General features: G+C 43.1%; 1 protein-coding gene across 3 annotated transcripts in view; it reads right to left on the bottom strand.

The window, feature by feature from the left end:
* LOC110529898 (SAM and SH3 domain-containing protein 1) overlaps positions 1–16,353 on the bottom strand; it is a 332,895-nt gene that overhangs the window by 138,033 nt on the left and 178,509 nt on the right. Inside the window, exon 1 of one of the 3 annotated variants that reach the window (XM_036985461.1) lies at positions 11,596–12,218. The exons of the other annotated variants lie outside the window; for them this stretch is intronic. The gene's annotated coding sequence lies outside the window, so the exon portion shown is untranslated. Of the gene's footprint in view, positions 1–11,595; positions 12,219–16,353 lie in introns of those variants that run through there. 3 annotated transcript variants of the gene reach the window in all.

Genomic DNA, 16,353 nt, shown 5'->3' with positions numbered 1-16,353 from the left:
TCAAAGATTATTTGTAAAAATCCAAAGAACTTCACAGGTCTTCATTGTAAAGGGTTTTAACACGGTTTTCCATGAACCATAAACAATTAATGAACATTGTCACGCCCTGGCCATAGAGATGCTTTTATTCTCTATTTTGGTTAGGCCAGGGTGTGACTAGGGTGGGCATTCTAGTTTCGTTATTTCTATGTTTTCTTTTTCTTCGTTTTTGGCCGAGTGTGGTTCCCAATCAGGGGCAGCTGTCTATCGTTGTCTTTGATTGGGAATCATACTTAGGCAGCCTTTTTCCCGTCTGTGTTTGTGGGTAGTTAGTTTCTGTTTAGTGTCTGCACCTGACAGAACTGTTTTTTTCTCTCTCTTTGTTATTTTGTTTGAGTGTTTTTGAGGAATAAATTATCATGACAGTTACCACACTGGGCTTTCGTTCATGCCTTCCGACGAGAGACGCTACAGAAATACCCATCACCAAAGGACCAAGCAGCGTGGCCAGGAGGAGCAGGGATCCTGGGCCCGGGAGAAGAGTGAGTGGAGGACCTCATGGACATAGGAGGAGGTTATGGCAGGGGACAAGACCATGGAACAGGCGGAAACAGCAAGGGATGAACGGCGACGACACCAGGAGTCACGGCAACGAGGCAAGCACGAGAGGCAATATTTTTTTGGGGGAGCACACGGGGAGAGTGGCAGAGTCAGGGTTCAGACCTGAGCCAACTCCTCGTGCTTACGGTGGTGAGCCATGCTATCCGGTTCTGCGCACCATGCCTTCAGTGCGCATCCACAGCCCGGTGCGTTCTGTGCAAGCTCCCTGCAGTGGCCATGCTAGAGTGGGCCTTCAGCCAGGACGGATTGTGCCAGCTCAGCGTTCCTGGTCTTTTCTGCCCAGGTTATCCTGTGCCAGCTCTACGCACGGTGTCCCGGGTTCGCCAGCAAAGCCCAGTGCGGCCTGACTAAGGGGGGTATCCAGCCAGGACGAGTTATGCCAGCTCTGCGCTCCAGTCCTCCGGTGCGCCTCCACGGTCCAGTGTGTCCTGCGCTGGCTCTACGCACTATGCCTCCAGTGCGCCGTCATAGCCCAGTGCGTCCTGTTCCAGCTCTCCACACTCACCGAGCTAAAGTGGGTATCCAGCCAGGACGCGTTGTTGCAGCTCCACGTACCAGGCTTCCAGTACGTCTCCTCAGTCCGGTGAGACCTGTTGCGGCTCCACGTACAAAGCCTCCAGTGGTGATCCATGGCATGAAGTCTCCAGTGATGATCCATGGCACGAAGCCTCCAGTGATGATCCATGGCACGAAGCCTCTAGTGATGATCCATGGCACGAAGCCTCCAGTGATGATCCATGGCAAGAAGCCTCCAGTGACGATCCATGGCACGAAGCCTCCAGTGACCATACATGGCACGGAGCCTCCAGCGACGGTCCCCAGTCCGGAGCCTGCAGCGACGGTCCCCAGTCCGGAGCCTGCAGCGACGGTCCCCAGTCCGGAGCCTGCAGCGACGGTCCCCAGTCCAGAGCCTGCAGCGACGGTTCCCAGTCCGGAGCCTCTGGCGATGATCGGTGGTCTGGTTCTTCTGGCGATGATCTGCGGCCCGGTTCCTCCAGTGAAGGTCCATGCATCAGGGCCGCCACCAAAGCGGAGGGATCTGCGGGCGGAGGGGGGTCTACGGCCCGCACAGGAGCCGCCGCCGTAAGAGATGCCCCACCCTGACCCTCCCCTTTAGAGTCAGGTTTTGCGGCCGGAGTCCGCACCTTTGGGGGGGGGGGGGGGGGGTGTGTACTGCACCTGACAGAACTATTTCGGTTTTTGTCTTTGTTATTTTGTTCGAGTGTTTTTGAGGAATAAATGATCATGAACACCTACCTACCACGCTGCACTTTGGTCCATGCCTTTCGACGAGAGACATTACAAACATGCACCTGTGGAACGTTCGTTAAGACACAAAAAGAAAGAGTGTGAATGTGTGTGTGTGTGTTTGCGCACATGTCTGCTGGTTCTCCAGTAATCTGTCTTGAAGCATGTGCACAATAACGGTATGACAGTGATGGATGTCTGACTGCTCAGAGGTGTGTGTCTGTGTGTATGTGTGAGGTGGTGTGTGCTCAGATAAGAGAGCCAAGGGAAAAAACACAGGTCAGAGATAAAAAACATCAGCACAGGTTTTAGACACCGTGCTGAAAACGTGTCTGGCCTGTAATAAGAAGGGATGGATAGAGAGGAGAATGGATGGAGTCCTGTCTGTTCCTTTGCTCTCCTAAGGAGAATAAAGGGTTTTCTATTGGAAAAACAAACGTTTGCCATAGGTTTATGATCACTCACTCATCCTTTTTGTATATTGTCAGTAACGTTTATAGATGCACTAAATAAGGCTTTATTTTCGAAAAATGTCCTTGAGAGATGTAGCATTTAATATTGGAAATTAAATGATGTGGACTGTATTTATGTTTACAATACTAGTATAAAGTTGGCCATATGCATGTAGGGGAGGGGAGGGTTTGGCCGGCCGGGATGTCCTTGTCCCATCGCACTCTAGCGACTCCTGTGAGGAGCCGGGCGCATGCACGCTGACACGGTCTTCAGGTGTACGGTGTTTCCTCTGACACATTGGTGTGGTTGGCTTCTGGGTTGAGCCGGCATTGTGTCAAGAAGCAGTGTGGCTTGGTTGGGCTGTGTTTTGGAGGACGCATGGCTCTCGACCTTCGCCTCTCCCGAGTTTCAGCGGTGAGACAAGACTGTAACTACCAATTGGACACCATGAAATTGGGGAGAAAAGAAAGAAACTGAAAGCTACATGTGTGTTTGGCCTTTCTAGGGAGTTTTTCCTAGCCATCGTGCTTCTACACCTGCATTGCTTGCTGTTTGGGGTTTTAGGCTGGGTTTCTGTACAGCACTTTGAGATATCAGCTGATGTACGAAGGGCTATATAAATACATTTGATTTGATTTGATTTGTTCTCTATCGGGTTGTGTTTTGTGTTCTAACCATTGCCGTGGCCATGGCACAGTGTTGCCAGTTCCATAGCTGTCATTATGGGATTTTTGGGTCTGAGCTCATTACTGAATAGCGTTTATTGCCCTAGCAACAACAAAAGAGAGCCTTATTCCCCAGAGACACTGTACAACAGCCTTGTCAGGCCAAACATGGCATGACAATTCCATAAGAAGTTGGCAAGAGACTAGAAACAGACTGGCAATCAAGCTAACTCTACACCAACACACTGCAATCTGCTCGCTGCCACTTCTTGCAGTGGCCAAGAGGAACAATGATCTGGGAAGAAGTTACCCAGAAGAACTGCTTACCAGCTTACCCTCCCCAAATCCTTAACCAATTAATAGAGAACTGACCTTAGATCAGTAACTTCATCCATGACATCATACTGTATAATGCCAGGGTGTCGCTATGGACAGAGTGACCGCTGACCTAAACAACCTCTATACATGACAATGACAGTCATACTGACCTCAGAGCAGTAGTTAGAGTACTGAAGAGTCATACTAACACACTGACACACATCTCAGTAACAGACACAGAAATGTATTGACCTCAAAGCACTACACATACACACATACACACACACACACACACACACACACACACACACACACACACACACACATTGGGCTGAGCGAGAGGTCCACCAGCTGCACTTCAAAGAGAGAGAGAGGGAGTGTGAGATATCAATTCAATTTCAATCTCTCTCTCAAAGCGGAAGCAGAACGATCGAGAGAAGAAGCGGGTAACATATGTAAAGTTAATTGCCAAAATAAAAAAAACACTTGAGTAAATGAGGGATACAGTATATTGAAAACAGATGAGTTAATTAATTAACATCCCATCATGCTTAGGGTCATGTATAAAAATACAGTTGCCCATTATTTTGGCTTCCATGACTAGAAGAAGAGATCTCAGTTACTTTGAAAGATATCTAAGGAGCATAGGAGGTGTAAAAGGCGTGTGTATGTCTGAGTGTGTGTGTGTGTGTGTGTGTGTGTGTGTGTGTGTGTGTGTGTGTGTGTGTGTGTGTGTGTGTGTGTGTGTGTGTGTGTCAGTCACCAGACCTCTACCCAATTGAACAGTTATGGGACATTCTGGAGCGGCACCTGAGACATTGTTTTCCACCACCATCAACAAAACACCAAATTATGACATTTCTCATGGAAGAATGGTGTCGCATCCTTCCAATAGAGTTCCAGACACTTGCAGAATCTAATGCCAAGGCACATTGAAACTGTTCTGGTGGCTCTTGGTGGCGCAACGCCCTGTTAAGATACATTATTAGACAACCCCAATGTGGGTGTCAAGGTAATGAGGGATGGTGTTCAGTGTCTCAACCCCTCCCGCCCCTTCCTCCCTCTCATCCTCCTCCACAGACAGGACCGGGGGATCAGATGTGTAGTGACATGATTAGTGGTGTTGTGGAGCAGTAAGGCTGCAGCAGATGTCATGAAGGTTTTCTCACTTCCTCTGTAAATCTGGATGTCCAGGCAGGACACGCCAAACGTGACAGCTGGTGATGTCATCCATCCCCCCCTGTTGGTAGTGTGGGGCGGTGGGGATGTGCCCTGGCCTGGCACAGACCAGCGGGTATATAGTTATACACAGTGGTGGAAAAAGTACCCAATTGTCATACTTGAGTAAAAGTTAAGATATCTTAATAGAAAATTACAAGTAAAACTGAAAGGGAAAATGTATGGAGTAAAAAGTACATACTTTTCTTTAGGAATGTAGTGAAGTAAAAGTAAAAGTTGTCAAAAATATAAATAGGAAAGTAAAGTACAGATACCCCCAAAAAATGACTTAACCTCTTAGAGCTCTAGGGGCGCTATTTCATTTTTGGATAAAAAACGTTCCCGTTTTAAGCGCGATATTTTGTCACGAAAAGATGCTCGACTATGCATATTCAGTTTTGGAAAGAAAACACTCTGAAGTTTCAGAATCTGCAAAGATTTTGTCTGTAAGTGCCCCAGAACTCATTCTACAGGCGAAACCAAGATGATGCATCACCCAGGAATTAGCAGAATTTCTGAAGCTCTGTTTTCCATTCTCTCCTTATATGGCTGTGATTGCGCAAGGAATGAGCCTACACTTTCTGTCGTTCGCCCAAGGTCTTAGCAGCATTGTGACGTATTTGTAGGCATATCATTGGAAGATTGGCCATAAGAGACTACATTTTCCAGAGGTCCGCCCGGTGTCCTTTGTCTAAATTTGTGCGTAATCTTCAGGTGCGGTCATTTTCTCCTGGGATTCAGGAGAGAAAGCATGTGTCCAAGAACGATGTATCAATGAAGAGATATGTGAAAAACACCTTGAGGCTTGATTCTAAAAAACGTTTGCCATGTTTTCAGTCGATATTATGGAGTTAATTTGGAAAAAAGTTTGCGTTTTGAGGACTGAATTTATGGATTTTTTTTGGTAGCCAAATGTGATGTATAAAACGGAGCTATTTCTAATACACAAGGAATCTTTTTGGAAAAACTGAGCATCTGCTATCTAACTGAGAGTATCCTCATTGAAAACATCAGAAGTTCTTCAAAGGTAAATGATTTTATTTGAAGGCTTTTATGTTTTTGTTAATGTTGCGTGCTGGATGCTAACGCTAATGCTAACGCTAAATGCTAACGCGAAATGCTAACTCTAGCTAGCTACTTTTACACAAATGATTGTTTTCCTATGGTTGAGAAGCATATTTTGAAAATCTGAGATGACAGTGTTGTTTACAAAAGGCTAAGCTTGAGAGATGGCATATTTATTTCATTTCATTTGCGATTTTCATAAATAGTTAACGTTGTGTTATGCTAATGAGCTTGCTGATAGATTTACACAATCCTGGATACAGGGTTTTTTTCATAGCTAAACGTGACGCAGAAAACGGAGCGATTTGTCCTAAACAAATAATCTTTCAGGAAAAACTGAACATTTGCTATCTGAGAGTCTCCTCATTGAAAACATCTGAAGTTCTTCAAAGGTAAATGATTTTTTTGAATGCTTTTCTGTTTTTTTGTGTAAATGTTGCCAGCTGAATGCTAATGCTAAATGCTACGTTAGCCATCAATACTGTTACACAAATGCTTGTTTTGCAATGGTTGAGAAGCATATTTTGAAAATCTGAGATGACAGTGTTGTTAACAAAAGGCTAAGCTTGAGAGATGGCATATTTATTTCATTTCATTTGCGATTTTCATGAATAGTTAACGTTGCGTTATGGTAATGAGCTTGAGTCTGTATTCACGAACCCGGATCCGGGATGGGGAGATCAGAAAGGTTAAGTATTAGTTAAATACTTTATACCACTGGTTAAACAGAGCTGGGCTGCCTGGCACAGAGCACAGTATTAGAGAGACGAAGCTTACAGCACCCAGGCTCTACACTGGAATCCCTATCTATGCATTAATAGATTCCATTCTGTTTGAAAAATATTTTTTGGGGGGGAAAAGTTACGTAAAAAAACACGTATGAACACACGTGTGAACAATGCGGAATTTGTATGCATTTTTCACGAGTCAGATGTGGTTTTCAGACACGTGTGACGTTTAGCATGTTCATTTTTCACGTGGCAAAAACACATGACATTTTCACAAGTCAGACCGGGTTTTCAGACACGTTTGATGTCTTACATGGATTTTTCACGACTCAGATTTGGTTTCCCGACATTTCACATGTGATATTGAAACTTTCATGTGTGCTTTCTTTTGTAACCAGTGGGATTATACAACCCTGGTCTCCCATGGGAGAAACTAATGTCCTGACCATTAGACCAAGCACGCCGACACTGGGTTTCTCTTCCAATGTGTAGTATATGTATTATACATTTCTCTCTGTAAAGATTGTGCATGTTGGATGTATCTAGTGAACGCTTTCAGACAATGCAATTCATCATAACAACAACACATTATTGTGCACTTAAAATTGCAAATAGTTAACTCGAGTTAACTGATTAACTCTGACAGAGCCCTAATTCAAAACTATCTCTTTGTAGAAAAGTACACTACATGGCCAAAAGTGGAGCTGTACGGTCAGACTGGCGTAACCACGGAAACAGAAACAACAACAGTGGCCAAGATTAGTGGTGGTCTCATCTGTTATGAACACTTGACATACCAAAAGTATGTGGACACCTGCTCTTTGAAAATCTCATTCCAAAATCATGGGCATTAATATGTAGTTGGTCCCCCCCTTTGCTGCTATAACAGCCTCCACTCTTCTGCGAAGGCTTTCCACTAGATGTTGTAACATTGCCACAGGGATTTGCTTCCATTCAGGCACAAGAGCATTACTGAGGTCGTGCACAGATGTTGTAGGATTAGGTCTGGCTCGCAGTCGGCGTTACAATTCTCCCATGGAGTTGAGGTCAGGGCTTTGTGCAGGCCAGTCAAGTTCTCGACAAAACATTTCTGTATTGACCTCGCTTTGTGCATGGGCGTATTGTCATGCTGAAACAGAGAAGGGCCTTCCCCAAACTGTTGCCACAAAGTTGAAAGCATATTACCATCTAGAATGTCATTGTATGCTGTAGCGTTAAGATTTCCCTTCACTGGAACTAAGGGGCCTAGCCAGAACCATGAAAAGCAGTCCCAGACCCTTATTCCTCCTCCACCAAACTTTACAGTTCGCACTATGCATTGCGGAAGGTACTGTAGTATTCTCTTGGCATCCGCCAAACCCAGATTAATCTGTTGGACTGCCAGATGGTGAAGTGTGACTCATCACTCCTCATCACTCCAGACAACGTGTTTCCTGCTCCATAGTCCAATGGCGGCAAGCTTTACAACACTCCAGCCTACGCTTGGCATTGCGTATGGTGATCTTAGGCTTGTGTGGGGCTGCTCGACCATGGAAACCCATTTTCATGTAGCTCCCGACGAACAGATATTGTGCTGACGTTGCTTCCAGAGGCAGGTTGGAACTCGGTAGTGAGTGTTGCAACCGAGGACAGACAATTTTTACGCGCTACGCGCTACGCGCTTCAGCATTTGGTGGTCCCTTTCTGTGAGCTTGTGTGGCCTAGCACCTTACTGCTGAGCCGTTGTTGTTCCTAGACGTTTCCCCTTCACAATAACAGCACTTACAGTTGACCGGGGCAGCTCTAGCAGGGCAGAAATTTGACGAACTGACTTGTTGGAAAGGTGGCATCCAATGACGTGCCATGTTGAAAGTCACTGAGCTCTTCAGTACGGCCATTCTACTGCCAATGTTTGTCTATGGAGATTGCATGGCTGTGTGCTCAATTTTATACATCTGTCAGCAGCTGTTGTGACTGAAATAGCCAAATCCACTAATTTGACCGGGTGTCCACATAGTTTTGGCCATGTTAGCAATTAACATGCGACTATTAGATACAAATTTCAGCAAAAGTAAACTTTGAAAATACATATCATTAGCGTGGTTCATATGTACACATGGAAACACACATATAAACCGTCATTTGTAGAAAGAAAACAATTTCAGAGCACCAACATTTATAATAAAAACAATCTGAAACACCATCTTGTTCTCATTAACTTGCATACAAAAGTTGGCTACGCTAATGTACTAAATGGGAAAATATCACTTGCTTTTCACTCAGTCAAAACAATTATATTATACATCACAATTACCAGAACTTCAACACAGTTTAGTTGAACATGTTATTTCTAGATTTTGAAAATGTAACCATGCGTACAAGGCAGTAAACAGAGGAGACAAGGAGAGCTAGCTTCTCTGTTCTTTTCACTGGCCTTCTTCCAACGATCACGGACAAACGTACGAAGAAGTGAGGCGATGGCCTGCAGCAGGAACACTCCGAATGCCTCTCCCTAGTGGTAGTGCTAAGTACACATGTATATCAATGCAACACCGTGGAGGACGGCAATTGATGGCTCAGAAATAAGACATTATTATTTATAACGCACTTGAATTATTATACTCAGGTAGGCTAAGTTACCTTTTTACAGAATGGAAATACAGAGTTTTCAATTCCACATTGCTGATGCAACATGTTAATAACATCACCTTTTCAAATGTGAGGATGACACTATTTCAGGTCCACGTGTAAAACTTGCAAATCCACATGTTAGTTAGATTTTCACATATAAAAGTAGCAAAACTGCACATTCGATTTTCACGTTTGAGTGTTTTAATGCGGTCCCTCGTGAGAGTTAGATTTTCACGCGCAAACTTGGAATTCCACACGTGAAAGTGAGATTTTCACATGTGGGGTGAAAACATGTTATTCTCCTCACTTGAAAAAATTGTGTTGAAATGAACTCAATGGAATATACTCAACAAAAATGTAAATGCAACATATAAAGTGTTCGTACCACGTTTCATGAGCTGAAAAAAAAAAGCCCAGAAATGTTCAATACGCACAAATGTCTGTCTGCAATAAAGCCCATTTGTGGGGAAAAATTCATTCTGATTGGTTGGGCCTGGCTCCGCAGTGGGTGGGCCTGGTTGCCAAATGGGTGGGCCATGGCTGCACCCTTGCCCAGTCATGTGGTGAAATCCGTAGATTAGGGCCTAATGAGTTTAGTTTTCCATTGACTGATTTCCTTATATGAACTGTAACTCAGCAAAATCTTTGAAATTGTTGCTTGTTGTATTTATATTTTTGTTCAGTACACATGGCCTAACTGCTTTTCAACTCAACAATCAGCTATTTGGTAGGCTACTTGCCGCGTGCGCTGCCCTACATTTCATGCTTAAAACAATCCAGAGTTAATTTTTTCAAAGAAGCTAATGATCTTATGTGGCCAAATCGTGCTCCCTGGTGTACTATTATGAATGACCGTGTGGTGGGAATTTTAATGTTAGTGCTTTTCTTATAACTCATCTCTGTGTTCTATTCATGTGCTGTTCTATAAGCCAATTTATGTGTTCATGCAAGTGACTGACTGAACCAATCCTCACTATCAGTATCTGTGATTTGGCAGTACGCCCAGACCTTGTTTTGAGAACGAAAGATATCTCAGTTTCAAGGTCACATGAATGAAACAAAACGTTAATGATGAATGAACTCTGCTAAATCATGCAATTATATGATGTCTGTGTATAGCCATATATAAGAGAACTGCCGGGACTGCACCAAGCAGAGCGCCTGATTGACATGTGTACTATGGTGCATTGAGTTGGTTGGAACCTCTCCAGTGCGTTGACAATAAACAATTATTCACATTGAGATTGACTTCGAGTGTCCCTGTGTAAGAATATCTACAACAATTGTATGGATTTGTGTATAGGCACAAGTAATTATATAGCAGATTTTGGCACATTTTATTCAATTTACTTTAGGGGGAGAGCCTATTGGATGCCGACATCAACGTGGAAGTAACCGGTGCATAAAACAATGCCGACATCAAATTCAAAGCAATCGGCGCACTGCCTAAACGGCCGACTGGCAAAGCAAACTGTCTGGCACTGTCTCTACTCTCTGCTTTCTTAAAGTGAGAGAAAGATGTGCAGGATGGCAGCCGCCAGGAATGATTTTAGTCAACTTTTTTCTGTACATTTTTGACCCCCCCCCCCGCCCGCGGATAGCTTCATCCATGTACTAAGAAAGTCCAAGCATGAACAATACAAAACAAAACAGCAGGCCTTCTAAGGGAGGTACCCTGGGAGGCCCTTGGCTCCATACCTCCTTCCCCTCCTCTATCACTCATTCTCCTCACTCCCTCTGTTCCCTTGTTTCTTGTTAGCTGGCTGCTGCTCCAGATGTTGACCCCAGAGGCCCGGACAGGAAGAGAGGGAGAGAGGGAAATACAATATAGAGCTCTACACTCCCTCAGCAACATAGATCTTTGTCAAAGCCCCTCACCTCTAAACACACACTGAACAAGGACTGGCCGTGTAAGTGCGTGCTTGTTTCTGTGTTGTCTGTGTGTGTGCTTGTCCGGGGGAAGAAGAGATCAATAAACAGCCGTGAGGCTGAATGCATTGAGATTTAGCAGGGTTCTTTATTTGGCTTGGTGTGAGGCTTTTGTTCTCGGTCAATGGCCCAGGAAAAGGAAATCAATAGAGGCTTGAGAGGCCGACGATAAATAGTAATAAAGCCTGATCCATTCTCCCTCTCTCTCTCTTCATCCCTCTCTCTGCCTATTTGGCTCCAGAGAAGAGATCTGAGGCACCGCTCACACTGTCATGTACTGGAGCACCAAGGAGCAAAGGGCTAATTGTGGCTAGTGGAGCCAAACACAAACACATATAAACACAAACACAAACACACACACATACATTCACACACAGACAGGCAAGCACCAGGAGGCACACACGCACCCAGCATGAGGCCGTGCAGTGAGGATCAGCTAGCATCGTGACTCAGCAGCATCAGTCAGTCAGAATGCAGAGGCATGCTTCACAGAGTTTCAGTTAACACACCAGCTCTCCCAAGCCAACCCACTCTGAAATCGGTTACACTCTCCATGAAACCCCTGTCTAAAGCTACAATTTCTCTGTCTGTTTCAATACGAGTCTTCACAGTAATTCAACTCTGGTGACTTCTCTTTCACTTGGTTCACAACTCTTCCAAAACATTGAAATCGTTGACAAATACAAATAAATAAAAGAACAGAGAAAATCTTCCTGGAGAATGAAATGTAGGAACCTCACAAACAGGGTACAAGTACTCACCGCGATAACAGAGCCACGGACAGTCCAAGTGTTTCAGAGGAAATGGTCCGTAACTGCACTGCTTGCCGTGTTCGCCTCTCTCAGAGCGGGAGCAACAAGTAGAGTGCAGTAGGCTAGGGGACAATGCATGGCTTGGCGGAGCAGCAGAACAGAGCAGCAGAGGAACAGAGGTTCAGTCATGAAGCACAGATCTGATCTACTCAAGGGGTGGGAGGGGGCTCCCTTTCTCTGTGTCTTTACCCACACTGTATATCTCCTCACCTCGCTCTGTCGCTCTGTCGCTCTCGTGCTCTCTCTCTCTCTCTCTCTTCCTCCCTCTTTCTCTCACAGCTGCAAGCCCAGAGTGGGACCGGTTTGGTAAGTATGACTGGCGTATTCCTGTTGTAACATAGAAAGAGGAGCCCCACCTAAAAACTCAAAACTGATCCCGGGCCAGCCCCCACGACCAGCCCAGCTGGCTGCTGTGTGCTAGGAGCTGACGGGCTGCCTGCGTGCCTGCCGCAAACTCATATTGAGTCATTTGTCTGTCATGGTCGTGAAGATCAAGACCAAATTACAGGGCTCTTCAAATTCTTTCTTCCAACTCTTCAACTCTCTCTCTCTCAAGTTCCCTCTCTTTCCCTCCTTCTCACTCTCCTCTTGCTTTCTCTCTCCCTTACTCCCTCTCTCCTCTGAGAAAGGCCCTCATTTAAAAATGGCCTTCATACAGGGAACGGAAGAAGAAGAGGGGGAGAAGAGAGGGAAAAAGTAACTCGATACAGCTGAAAAGCAACTATTATTTAAATGAGTCACTCAGTGAGGTTGGGGTTTTTCAACGTTAAATCGGGAGGAGAAGAAGAAATAAAACATCATTCTGCTTTGCAACGATAGAGGGCCTGACAACACCCTAGAGCCGTGGGAGGCAGGAAATGAGCGAAAGAGAAGGGGAAAGAGACAGAGGGCAATGGGGAACAGACAGGGAACAAGCCCTCCCTGTTCTTCTTCTCATGAACCCCAAGGGAGGGATGGGGCTTACAGAGTCAAACAGACTTGCTGACAGGCATAAGCACCCACAATCCACCACAGCAGTGAGGTCACATGGGACAGTTGTGGGCATGGAAATATGATGAAATTCTTTCGATTTCTATGGTTGTGGAGACAAGAACTGCAGAAGTGATGTCATATACAGCAGTAATGTCATATACAGCAGTAATGTCATATACATCAGTCATTTCATATACAGCAGTGATGTCATATATAGCAGTAATGTCATATATAGCAGTAATGTCATATACATCAGTAATGTCATATTCAGCAGTGATGTCAAAATCAGCAGTAATGTCATATACATCAGTAATTTCATATACAGCAGTGATGTCATATACATCAGTAATTTCATATACATCAGTGATGTCATATACAGCAGTAATGTCATATACAGAAGTAATGTAATATACAGCAGTGATGTCATATACAGCAGTGATGTCATATACAGGAGTAATATCATATACAGCAGTAATATCATATACAGCAGTAATGTCATATACAGCAGTAATGTCATATACAGCAGTAATGTAATATACAGCAGTGATGTCATATACAGGAGTAATATCATATACAGCAGTAATGTCATATACAGGAGAAATATAATATACAGCAGTAATGTCATATTCAGCAGTAATGTCATATTCAGCAGTAATGTCATATTCAGCAGTAATGTCATATAGAGCAGTAATGTCATATACAGCAGTATTGTCATATTCAGCAGTAATGGCATATACATCAGTCATTTCATATACAGCAGTGATGTCATATACAGCAGTAATGTCATATACAGCAGTGATGTCATATACAGCAGTATTGTCATATACAGCAGTTATGTCATATACAGCAGTGATGTCATATACAGCAGTATTGTCATATACAGCAGTTATGTCATATACAGCAGTGATGTCATATACAGCAGTAATGTCATATACAGCAGTTATGTCATATACAGCAGTACTGTCATATACAGCAGTAATGTCATATACAGCAGTGATGTCATATACAGCAGTATTGTCATATACATCAGTAATGTCATATACAGCAGTGATGTCATATACAGCAGTTATGTCATATACAGCAGTTATGTCATATACAGCAGTGATGTCATATACAGCAGTAATGTCATATACAGCAGTTATGTCATATACAGCAGTACTGTCATATACAGCAGTAATGTCATATACAGCAGTGATGTCATATACAGCAGTAATGTCATATACAGCAGTGATATCATATTGCACACTTGTGGACATACTGTAGAGATCCTATCAAATGTCTAATTCAATTAGTATTCTAATTCCTAATTGTATGGTTGTGGAGACTAGAACTGTTGCAGTGATATGGGACAGTTAAAGCCTAAACTCACCAAAGGCGTGCGTACCTGGCGTGAATGTGATTAATTTTAGAATGCATTGTTTTGAATGGTAATGACCCAACTATGCTGCATCCTGTTTAGACCAGCTAGACCAGCTTTCACAACATTTACACACAGTCAATAAAAAGCTGTCTAATGGCAAATATTTCAAAAAGCAACTCACAAATGCACGACTGTGGGTAACACATTTAAGTGGTTGGAAAACAGCATACCCTGTGTGTATGTAAAGGTCCAGTCAATATTTTGAGCTATTTGATTAATAACCTTATGAGGCTATTTCTGATACACTCACCCAACCAGTGGTGAAAAGTACTTAAGCAAAAAATACTTCAAATTACTACTTAAGTACTTTTTGGGGGTATCTGTACTTTACTATTTATATTTTTTTTACAACTTTTACTTTTACTTCCCTACATTCCTAAAGAAAATTCAGTACTTTTTACTCCATACATTTTCCCTGACACCCAAAAGTACATTTTGAATGCTTAGCAGGTTAGAAAACGGTCCAATTTGCACACTTATCAAGAGAACAGGTCATCCCTACTGCCTCTGATCTGGCGGACTCACTAAACGCAAATGCTTTGTTTTTAAATTATGTCTGAGTGTTGGAGTGTGACCCTGGCTATCCGTAAATAATTGAAACAAGAAAATTGTGCTGTCTGGTTTGCTTAATAGAATATTAAGCAAAGTATATTTTAGCAAATACATTTACTTTTGATACTTAAGTATATTTAAAACCAAATACTTTTAGACTTTTACTCAAGTAGTATTTTACTGGGTGACTTTCACTTTGACTTAAGGAATTTTCTGTTAAGGTATCTTTACTTTTACTCAAGTATGACAATTGAGTACTTTTTCCACCACTGCACCCAACCACCCCCTCACATGAATTAGGAATAATCATAGCATGGGTTGTCACACAAACCAATTCACACAAACCTTTACCATACATAATGAAAGCCTGTGTATCCAGACTCTATCATTCATATTCTAATCCAGGAAAAGGATATAAATTCAGATGGACGCAAGGTCAAACACACTGACTCCTGAACAAAATAATTATACACAGTCTGGACTTGGATGATCCCCACACGGCCAGACACATAAAAACATTTCACTATAACCAGCTGCTATTTTAAAAGCTTCCTGTGATGATTCAAAAAATTAGCCTGAGACTTCAAAAGAACAGAGACGCACCAGATAAATACTCTTGCTAGACTTGGTCTGCTGGCTTAAATAAATAGGTCAGAGGTTAAGAGACGTGGATGAATTACTATGTTGACAGGGCAAAGCACTGAAATGCCCATGTATAGCAGAGAGAAAACATTGACTGTAGCTACAACCAAAGTTCCCTCAATAACATTTTTGGCACTGAGCACATTTCAGGTCTGCTGAGTGCAAACTTCAAAATTGTGAAAATTCGGTTTCACATCCAGCATGTGTTTACTGTGAACACTTAGGCTGTGCTCACTTTAAGTTCCACTTTTAACAGTGACCATGTAGGCTACTGTGGCTATTTGATCATAATGTAGGCATAACAGAGTGGACTACCATCAAAAACAATGGAGAAAATGCATCCCATAACATTTTAACATGGAAATAGCTGTTCTATCATTCAGCCTACAGTAGCAGACAATGTGTGGTGTTTCATTTAGGCCTGCATTCCATGAGACTTTTGAAATAAACATGCAGGGCTTGACATTAACCTGTTCATCCACTTGTTAGTCAGACAGGGAAGTGACTGAGAATATTGTGTTGTTTGATGCAAGAAACCACTTTACAAAATAAAATGCATTATTATTCCAGATAATCAGACAAATGAGGCTACCCTCTGCCTTTTAGCTACTTAGCTTATTCAAGTCTGTCTAAAAAAAAGCTATTTACCTGACTCGCTTTTCAAAGATGTCTAGAAATGTATATGTTTTGTGCACTTGTAGGAAGCAATCACTCCCCTACTGCTGACTACAATAATCTATAACTCACTAACTAGCAAAGGATATGAACAAAATGTGCACATGTGGCTACATGCAGCTCTCGCTTTGATCTTACAACAAGCGCAGCTACTCTCGACCCGTCATGCTGTAAACACAGTCCAGTTCAAAGTAAATGGCACAGATCCATCTATGGCAACTGTCTATTTGCATATTGGCCTATTGCAGCTCTGATAGTTTATGCAGCACCGGTCTGTGTAGAGTACGGGCTGAGTCGTGCATGTCAATGCAATAGATTCCTACTCCGATGCGTTCTGCATAAAACAAAATCTCTTGCATTGTTCATGATGTTTCGGTACGTTGTATTGACAGTAGCTACTATTGCATTGATTCGATCAATTTTGTCACAGTAAAGGGAAACGTTGA

Source organism: Oncorhynchus mykiss, chromosome 8 (genome assembly GCF_013265735.2).
Source record: "Oncorhynchus mykiss isolate Arlee chromosome 8, USDA_OmykA_1.1, whole genome shotgun sequence".
NCBI lineage: Eukaryota > Metazoa > Chordata > Actinopteri > Salmoniformes > Salmonidae > Oncorhynchus > Oncorhynchus mykiss.
The sequence above is the reverse complement of the archived record's forward strand: the minus strand, read 5'-3'. Positions and strand labels throughout refer to the sequence as shown.